We start from the raw sequence: 10984 nt of genomic DNA, 5'->3' as shown, positions 1-10984 counted from the left end.
GAGGGTTTTCAAACTTTGGATACAGGTGAAATACGCGGCGATTGGAAACGGAGGCAGGCGTTCCATCTTTCTCTGGCTTCAGTTGGGACGTAGAGTGTGAGATGAGGCATGTGCTACATGTGTTCGTCTCGACTCTCGATCTCTTCTTCGTGTTGTTTTGTTCTGCACTTCTATTAGGATCCACGCCTCCATAAATACAGTATTAGGATCCACTTCGTCTTCCCACCTTGTCACTGCCGCTCCATATAACTGTCTATCCTTCAAGGTAAAGAAGAAAGAAAAGTAATGGGCGTCTTCTCCCCTCCGATCACTACGAGACTGGCTCTTAAATGGGTGAGCTTAGGCATAACCCTTCTCTTCCTCCTTCAATGGGGCGCCCTGGGTGAGCTTAGGCGTAACCCTTCTCTTCCTCCTTCAATGGGGCGCCCTGGGTGAGCTTAGACGTAACCCTTCTCTTCCTCCTTCAATGGGGCACCCCAACTATTAAATGGGTGAGCTTAGGCGTAACCCTTCTCTTCCTCCTTCAATGGGGCGCCCTGGGTGAGCTTAGGCGTAACCCTTCTCTTCCTCCTTCAATGGGGCGCCCCAACTGTTGATGCACGTGAAGGCATGATGTATGGAGAGGGCTTGCAACAACAACGGTCCTGCGATCCGGGGCGACTGTCTCAGTGCCGCGACTATTTGCAAAGACGGAGAGAGCAGCCATCGGAGAGATGTTGCGAGGAATTGGAAAGAATGTCTCCACAATGCCGATGCCGAGCCATACAGCAAGTTCTCGATCAATCTCAATCGTATGATTCAACCATGGAGGACCTCTTCATGGATTCTGAGGCTGCACATAATCAGCGCTGCCGCCGCCGCGAATCGCGTGGAAGAGAAGAGGAGGAGGCGGAGGAGAGAGCCGCATACCTTCCAGAAACTTGCAACGTCCGCCAGCCTCCCCGCCGCTGCGACGTTCAACGCCGTTCTCGTAAGTCTTTCTATCGATTGATGAACGTTATTTAATATTAAACTCTAGTAATTAATTTCTGTAGCTGTATGTAGGATGCTGCTGTCGTTATTCTGTGGACTAACACATTCTTTCATTTATTCATGATGTCATTTGTTATTGATGTTGATCCAACATCTAGTCTGCCACCTTCGCTGCTGTAAATTATATATATTTCTTCTTAAAACGGGCTAATCCATACTGACTGATGAATCTAATCCATGTGCTCATGGTGTGTGGACAGGCTATTTCGCAACGGGAAGCAGCGTTTAAGTGCGCAACGACCAGAAAATATAGATACTGTGTCTATGTAACTAAATAAACAAGGGAGTAACTTAAGCTGCTATGAAATTGTAGTTTTCTTGTTTGGAAGAGTCGTCTCATTTCGTTTAATGCCCACCATTTATATGGTAGCCGGATGTGTTCCCTTTACTTAATAAAGGACTAATAAGCGACCAAATTCCAAATTCATTTTGTTTCCTTTCATGGTCACCATCAAAGCAGGTTCTCTTTTTTTTTTGACTACACGCTTAATGAACTCAAATACAATAATACAATATATGCTTTGAAGCAAAAAAGCGGAATTAGACTAATAGAATATCTAGTATCCAACTTCGCGTATCTCTCTTTCTTGATTATTCACTGCCAAGTAAAGTGTAAATCTTTTCATTAGAAAAATTGAAACCTGTTAAAATATCTTAATTACAATCAGAAAATACAAACATAACGAAATGCCTATGTAACACGAGTTACGAATGACTCTCGTTAAGACCTCGGAACAGCATCAAAAGGTGGATGCTGGGTTTTTGGGCAGTGTTTGCTTCTGGCTATACATCAAAAAAAATGTACCGCGTGAACATAACCTATCGAGATTAGTGAGCATATAGGAAAGGAATAGTCGAGACCTGGAATTTCAAATCCTTATTGCCAGTCAAAATTTTTGACTCATCGTTATAAATATTTTTTCTTTTCAATTTTCTTTACGATAGTTATAAATAAATTTAGATAATCTTTTTGTAATATAAATGTTCCCTTCCTTTTCTCTCTAATGCAAATTTGTAAAATATTCGTGGTCTTCTTTTCCTTCTGCCTACTGATGATGTTACAATGTATTAATTTCATAAAGGCTAACACAAATTTGTAAAATATTCGTTGAATTCTTTTCCTTAAGCCTGCTGATGTTAAATGTATTAATTTCATAAAGGCTAACATGATGATTGAATTATTCTCCATGCTTATTTATTTTTCTCCCACATTGTCAACTTTCTCACTTTTCTTCATTGAGTCATCAATATCAATGATCCTCCCTTTAATTTTCTTCTCTTGAAAAAATATTAAAAACATCCTCCGCAAATATTTCAATTTTGAAATCTTTTTTCAATTTTTTTTTCTCTCTTTTCCTCATTGAGTCATCAATATCAATGATCCTCCCTTTGATTTTCTTCTTTTGAAAAATATTAAAAACATCCTCCGCAAATATTTCGATTTTGAAATCCTTTTTCAATTTTTTCTTTTCAATTATATCTAATTGGTTCTTCAAGTCTGTATTTGAAGTTCTCAATTTCCTATTTCAAGTTCTCAAATTTTCAATTTTCAGTTTTTAATCTGTATTCAATATTTATTTTTTCTTGGGTGTAATGTAACTATTCAAATTTTGTAATGTAACCATACAATTTTTACATTTCAAATTTCAAATTTCAAATTTTCAATTTTCAGTTTTTAATCTGTATTCAATATTTATTTTTTCTTGAAATTTGGGTGTAATGTAACTATTCAAATTTTGTAATGTAACCATACAATTTTTACATTTCAAATTTCAAATTATTTTATGGTATTGGTATTTCAAGTCTGTATGCATAATTAAACTATACAATTTTTCAATTTTTGGTATTGGTATTTCAAGATCTCAGATTTTTATTTGAATCTGTATTTCAATATTTAATTTTTCATTGACACTAAACTTTCTGAAATACATGATATAGTTAAAAGTTTCATTGTTCATTCTGAAATAAAAGTTAATGAATTCGTTGTTCATTCTAAAATACAAGAATTTGATATTCATAATGCAGAACTGATTTTTTTATTTTGTAACTTATTCCAAAAGTCTATTGAAAGCTCTTGAAAAAAAAGTGCAGCATTGATTTCTTTCGCTAATTCTTTTAACTTCTCTGCATCAGAGTCTCCAGCGTTTCTGAATAAAGACCTCCGGGGAAAGAGTTGTACTTTCTCTGCTCTCTCTTCCAAGGACAGAATCAATAGTTCCCAAATTCTCCAGAGAACAAATTACACACTGAAGTTGTTTTATCCTAGAAAGCGTGACTGTTATGTGAATGAGTAAAGTTGGTTTAGATCTAAAACATGAGTGCTTAAAAGATTAAGTTTATAAGATTAAGTTTATGAAACGATCAATACCCCAAACATTCAACTTCTATAACATATTAAATTGATACAACAATATATGGAATAACTGGATTATTAAACTACATTTATTAAGATTTGTAATATAAAGATTTAAAATATTCAGTCTACATAAATAAAAACTACATATTAAAAAATAACAAAAAAATTATATATCACAAATATTATATAAAATTTCCAAAATAAAAAAATATATATCTAATTCACCATAATTACACTTATATAAAAATAAAAGTTCATCACTCTTTCTATTTCATTTGAAAAGTACACCCATGTTCATTTTGAAATATTAAATTATATAAATTGTATTTAATAATTAAACTTGTCCAACACACTGGGCGTTGTTTTATTACACATTCAAGTGAATTATGCGATTGTTTTCTCTCTTCTGGAATAAGATGCCTCTGTGATAGCCTTCTATGAACACATTAAATTAATATGAAAATTGTATTTCCTTTGAAATTCGATTAAGTGAATTATGCGATTGTGTGATGCAGACAACAAGATCTTTCAACGCCATGCACACAGCAAGATCTTTCAGGTAAGGTAGCAAGTTTGTTCGACGAAGGCAGGTTTTTAGCGAAACAGAAAGTTTAGACATGTTGCACAGAGCGTTTGTATTATGTTGTTGTAGCAGATAGTTTAGACATGTTGCACAGAGCGTTTGTATTGTGTTGTTGTGGCAGACCCCAGCAGAGATTACTGGTTGCATGTAACACTTGTTTATTATAATCATTATAGTGACGAGTATTATTTGCTTTTTCATGCCATTTTCACATGATTTTTACATTTTTACATGTGATTGTGGTAAAGTCAAGGAGGTTTACTTTGTGGTTGGGAAAAATATGGAAAACGATTTTATAACATTATTTTTTTCATGCCATTTTCACATGATGTTTACATTTTTACATGTGATTGAGTGGTAAAGTCAAGGAGGAGGTTTACTTCGTGGTTAGGAAAAATATCGAAAACGATTTTATAACATTATTTCTTAAATTTCGAGTCAATATCTCACCGAACCTAACCAACATAGTCCTATAGATAACGCGTATCTCCATTCCCACAAATCCTAAGTACAATATGTATGCCCATTCTTAATCATTCCCACAAATCCTAAGTACAATATGTATGCCCATTCTTAATCAACTTTGAAACAAAGTATATTTCTCGGAAATATTCCTTTAATATGTATGTTTAGGTATCTGAAATGAGTTAACGTAGGGCTAAGTTTTATTTATTAATTTATGGTACGGAGGTATTGGTTTTATTTAAATGCAATAATGGCCGAGATAAGAACTAAGTTTTTTTTATGCTTCAAAATAAGCTATAAAAGTTTATTGAATTGTTTTGTGCAAAATATATGAGATAATAAGAGAACGTAGTTACGAATTATGTTATATATTGTATTTAGAACACTAAATTTTATTTATAAGATTAAAGTTTAATTTCTTAAGGTTTTTAATTTTTAAATTTTTTTAATTATGAGATAAAAAGATAAAGCATAATTGTTTATTACAAATTATGTTGTCTATTATATTTATAACACTAAATTTTATTTATAAGATTAAAGTTTAATTTTTTAAGATTCTTAAGTTTCATTTTTATTTTTTCGTTTCTCTTCTGTGTTGTGTATGTTTCATAATTTCTTTATGAAATCAATCAGGTTTTCATTACAATTTTCAAGTTAATGGGCATGCATGGCACATGTAACACTAAAAATTGATATATAAAATGTGGAAGTATGCACCAACACAATTGAATTGAATACGTGTTTCCATCTTATCAAGCACAAAATATTGCAATGGATGGGTACACACATTAGAGCATGCTTGTGAACTAGAAAACTTAGTGCACAAGAAATTTTTTAAATCAAATAATATTGACGTCTTAAGACTCTAACCTTTAACCCTATAAGAAATGTTGCATGCCATGATGTTAGTGTGCTAGGGTTGGCCTAATTGGTCGAGGCCTACATGGAAAATAGTCTTTTTCCAACACATGTGATGACATGTACTAGATACGCATGTACTTTTATTTGAATTATGTATGCACAAATATAAATAGACATTTTCCATATCAAATATTTCATTACAAGGTTCTTACTTCTTGTAAGTTATGACCTCGTGTCTATTTAAATCTAGAAATTTGTAGCAAGTAGAGTTTCTATCCACAACTTTAATGTATTAAGCAATACATATGATTTGGAAATTTTAAAGAGAGATTTTGAATAGTGCTTAGTGTTGCTCGTTGTTGTTTACATGCTTTGATATAACAACATATAACATGGATTGCAAGCACAACCCAAACTAGAACAGAAGACTTAGAAGTTGAAAGTAAGTGATGTATGCTCCAATTTTACTTAAATTTATAAAGTTAGTTAAGCTAACTCCAATATTATATAAATTTATAAAGTTAATGAACTATAATCCAATTTTACATAAATTTATAATCAATTTTTCAAAACTTGATTATGATATAAGTTATTTATAAAAATTATTTAAATGCATCTATTTATTATATTATTACAAAAAATATGACTATTAAAATAATATTTTTTAAATATTTATTATAACAATAAATAATAATGTTTTTAAGATTATTATTAAATAAGATATTAAATTAGTATATAAGATTTATTTATATGTTAATAGTTAATAAAAAAAAAATTAAAAAAAAAAATTATCTACTTTTTCTTCTTGTAACTTTCCAAAATAAAAATAAAAAAATCATATTCCTTCTCTATTTTAAAAAAATATTTAATATTTTTAATTTTAAATAGATTTTGAATCATATCTACTTTAGTATAAATACATTAATCTTATAACAATTAATATAAATTGTTGGTTTTCAATGCTTTTAAATTTCATTATTAAAACTTTAGCCTTTCAAAATAAAAAATTAATATCCTTAATATATTATCAATATATTTAATATTTTCAATTTTAAATTTTCTATTCAACATATCTACTTTATGATAAATACATTAATTCCATAACAATTAATATATGTTGTTTGCTTTCAACACTTTTCAATTTCATTATTAAATTTTTTTATACATTACAAAACATAATTTAAACATACTATAATTTTTTTGTCTTATTTTTCTAATATTTAATCAATCACAACATTATTCACAAAATTTAGATTGTAAAATAACTTTATATAAATACTAAATTACTACATTAAAGTAGCCAAATATGCCTCAACGCCATCACTCTCAATGATCGAGTAAGGATGGTCTAGTTATCCAATTTATATATAATATTTTCAGTTTTCAATTCTTATCCTATGTACTTCATCATAATTATATTCATCAAATTTATTAATATAAATTATTTGTTTTCAATGCCTCTAAATTTTGTTATTAAATTTTATTATGCATTGCAAAACATAATTTAAGCATACTACTATTTTTCATCTTATTTTGCATACTATTTAAACAATTAAAACAATTTAATTTATTAATATAAATTGTTTGTTTTCAATGTTTCTAAATTTTACTTTAATTTTTGTTATTAAATTTTATTGTATATTACAAATCATAATTTAAACATGCTACTATTTTTTAATTTTATTTTTCAAACTATTTAAATAATTTAATTTATTAATATAAATGGTTTATTTTCAATACCTTTAAATTTTATTATTAAATTTTAATTTACCTTATAAAACATAATTTAAACATACTATTATTCTTTATCTTATCTTTCAAACGATTTAAACTATTAAAATAATTTGATAAATAATAAAGTCTTAAAATATAAAATCACTTTTATAAACATTACATTAAAATAAAATAGCTCAATACCAACCGCTCAACCCTAACACTCAAAAATGTTTAAATAAAGGTGGTCCATAATTCCCACTATAAAAATATATTTATTGTTTTAAATTTTAAATTCCCCATAAGTTAACTCTACTTTTCCATAAAGATATTCATCAACGATTATGTGGTTTGTTTTCGAAGTCTTTAAATTTTGTTACTAAAACATTCTTACGCTTATACCTCCAAACAAATATATTATAATTTTTTATCTTATTTTTTAATTATTTAAACAATTAAACCCTATCATAATTTATAATTAAAATAACTTTGTATGAATGGAACCAAGTACCGACCCCTTAACCCTAACAATCTCAAGCACACTGTCAATGATGATTGAGTAATGGTGGTCTCGTTATGCCCAGTTGCACCTGGAAGTATTATTAAGTTTGGCCCCCCTACCTCCACTTACCGCGTATTATAATCCTTAGGATCAACATGGGATCTTTATTTTCACTACATTCAAACTATTCGCCGTGGTCGGGGATGGCATCATGCGTCCAAGTGATGGATCCAGTCGCGCCATGGTTGCCAACGCAGAACACACCCTGCCATTGACAATTCCATATAAACAGATCTAGTGTACCACAGATCATCCCCTCCCGTCCAAGAACGAAAATGATGACTTCCCTTTCCTCCTGTAACCGGTCGCAGCAGACCCAATGTCAAAACAGAATGTGTATTTCATTTGCCATATACAAGCCTCAACATGGCTGCGACATTCAGGACGCGGTTACCCACATGGCCAGAGTGGCCGCTCTGCTAGAAAAAGGAAACAACATTGACGTCGCCATTCTGAAGAGCCTCGAGCAATCATGGGTATGTGTATACCAACGACAAATTTGATCTAGCATTCTAGGAAGGTTTACATATGAAAAGATTTGATATCTCTTAACCTATGGTAGATATAGGTGAATTTATATTAATATTTTCAGTTTTTCTAGTTTTTCGGGTCCGTCATACGGCCCTCTACTAATTTATTATATTGTACGTGCAGGCTGCTGCGTTTGCCGTTTCGAAAAGGGAATCCAGTGGTGATGGGCTTGGGTTGAATTTGCTTGAGGTAATTTTTTTAAATAAATTTTAGATTTCTGAATCTGCAATTAACATAAATTTAACATTTTATAAGTTTAACATTTTTTCAGATGAGAAAAAATCTAGGCCCTGACTAATTGATTTGTTGTGATAATCAGGCAGCAGCATTCACAAAGGGGATGACCAGCGCAGTCAAAATAGTGGGCTCCGGTTGGTTCCGGTTGACTTCACGGGAAATAAGCAGAGGGGTTCCCTTTGCTCTGTTATCCCTCGGAGACATTGTGAGCCTCAGAAGAATCTACACGGCAAGCTCGAAGATACAGGATATGATTTCCTACAGCTGCCTGGCCATACTCAAGTCCTACTTCGTTCGGCTCAAGGGCATATTATCGTCATCCTTCTATGAGTCTCTGGACGGGAAGCAGATAATAGGGTTAGGAGTGTGGGATAGCGTTGAATCCGCATCTGTTCTGGTAAATAATGATGATAATGCCAACGTGAACCCTTGGATCGTGTTTTGGAAAAGCCTGGGGGCCAAGAAGCTCAAATACCATGTCTGCCAGGTCGCCTATGTTACATTCGGGGATCCCTGCAACCTCCAGAATTCCAGGTCGAGGTTTCGAATATAAAGTCAATGAAACAAAAATCGATGATATTTCATAGATCACAGATGGATGGATGGTCAGTGTTTTCTACACAATTTTGAGGTTTAAGATATAGAAGAAATTCAAGATGGTCAATCAGAAGTATCAAGCAGAGGTCCATTGCGTGTTATACACGTTCAAGTCGTTCGGAAATAGGATTGCCCAGCCGCACTCTTAGCTTGTCAATTTCAGACATTGTGAGTCGGACTGCAAGACAACTCCAGTATACCACAAAATAACAGAAGACAATGTACTTTTACCAGAGTGAGAAACATGTGTATAATTATGTCCCTTCCAATTTCAACAATTTTTCATCATCCCATCTCATTATGAAGACTATGTTGCTCCTCATTTCAAATTTTCCATCGACATATCTAAGTGGAATGGGCTTGTTGCAGTCAAATGTGAACAAGAGACCGTAAATTTTTCACAACTCAAATCATAAAAAATTAAAATATGAGAATCCAAGTAATTTGAGCATGATAGTTCCAAATATTGCAAGTTGGAAATTTGATTTATTTAAGTAATACACTTCACGATATACATTATCATTCAATTCTTCAGAAAATCTCTCTAGAAATTCAGACGGCAAGTAGCCCCAATGTTAAGCAAGGGCATTTTTCTAAAAATCAAACTAAGTTTTCAATAAATACTTGTTTATGTCAATATTTTGGTGAGAAAAAAACCAAATGAGTTGATTTAGGGGCTTTACTTCTATGAACCTCTTCTTCATACTTGTCTTTAATCATGTTCTTCATACTTGTCTTTAATCTTATCCCATGAGATTTTATATGTTTTTTCTTAATACTAATTCTCACTACAATGAACATTATAAAAATTAGAAGTTTGACTTTGATTTTCCTACCACCATCTTTAAAATTCTACTTTTTGCATCACTTCTTACTGCAATTTCCTCTAGTAAAATCATGTGATTGATTTTTTCATTTTTAAGGAAAACAATTTATTTAGTAGATTGAAGTGTCTTTTTTGAAGAATCCTTCTCACATTTTATAATTTTATCCAACAAGGAGTTAATTAAATCAAGACATCATAGTTTTCCACTAGCTTGAAGTGACTCAAGATAGTAAGAACATGTAGGGTAGAGAGACTCACTGAAATTCATGAGAGAAATGTCTATATTCACACCAATAGCATCAACACAGTGCATTATGCCTTTAATTTCAGAAGATAAAGCCATGATATCATTATCTCTCATTTCAAGGATGAAGAGCTTCATCAAAAATGAATTAGCTCCATTTCTGAAATTTGAATACAAATCATATATATATTTCAACTTCTTGAAATCACTTCAAATTTTTTTTAATAGATCTAATATGATGAGTCACATCTTCACTTATGAAAGTAGCAATTAAAAAATAATGTTTCTTTATTTGTTTTCATTTTCATAAGTTTAATATGGCTATCATAAATGGCATCACAAAAATTATTGAAGATCAATGTATACTCAATCTTCCTTGACTATTCTAGATAATTCTTTTTTCCACTTAGTATCAAACCAGCAATAAAAACAATAAAATTCATTTTTCCACCTACCACTTTTTGTGATAAAATTTATTTTCACACAACCTCTCAATCCTAAAGGTCTTTTGTACATTGAGATTAAATTAGACTTACCATTTAGTGCAAGCCACCAACAATTCCTTAAACATCGTGCCTTAGTGCACTCTTTTGTCACTATGTCTTCTCAAGGGCATGGATACTATTTTAGGAGATCTCGAGTCGCTACTATTTCCAAATATGGAGATACATATTAGTGCCTTGAAAAGTATCCTATTGAATATCAACTACTAATTTTGTTTTAGATTAACTTCAAAGAATTAAAATGTTGTCAAATTCAATATGAGATTCTCTTGTAGAACAATTAAGAGAATAGATGTAACAAAGTGTACCTTCGGTTTGAGTCGATGGATTTCAATTGTAATTCAAGAAAATCCATGTCCATGTTGTAATGAATGGTCTCATAACCCCCTTCAAAATTCTTATATGTACAATACCACATTTGAAGATATAATGGAAACATGAGGTGAGTTCACTCTTTTATGTTTTTCTAAGGCT

At 31.4% G+C, this 10984-nt stretch overlaps 1 pseudogene; it reads left to right on the top strand.

The window, feature by feature from the left end:
* Positions 1-276: 276 nt before the first annotated feature.
* LOC149139627 (2S seed storage-like protein pseudogene) lies at positions 277-1261 on the top strand (annotated as a pseudogene).
* Positions 1262-10984: the final 9723 nt, after the last annotated feature.

The sequence above is a fragment of the Pinus tabuliformis genome, chromosome X (assembly GCF_031772625.1).
Source record: "Pinus tabuliformis cultivar Carrire ecotype Pingquan chromosome X, CPIR1, whole genome shotgun sequence".
NCBI classification, from domain to species: Eukaryota; Viridiplantae; Streptophyta; class Pinopsida; order Pinales; family Pinaceae; genus Pinus; species Pinus tabuliformis.
The sequence above is the reverse complement of the archived record's forward strand: the minus strand, read 5'-3'. Positions and strand labels throughout refer to the sequence as shown.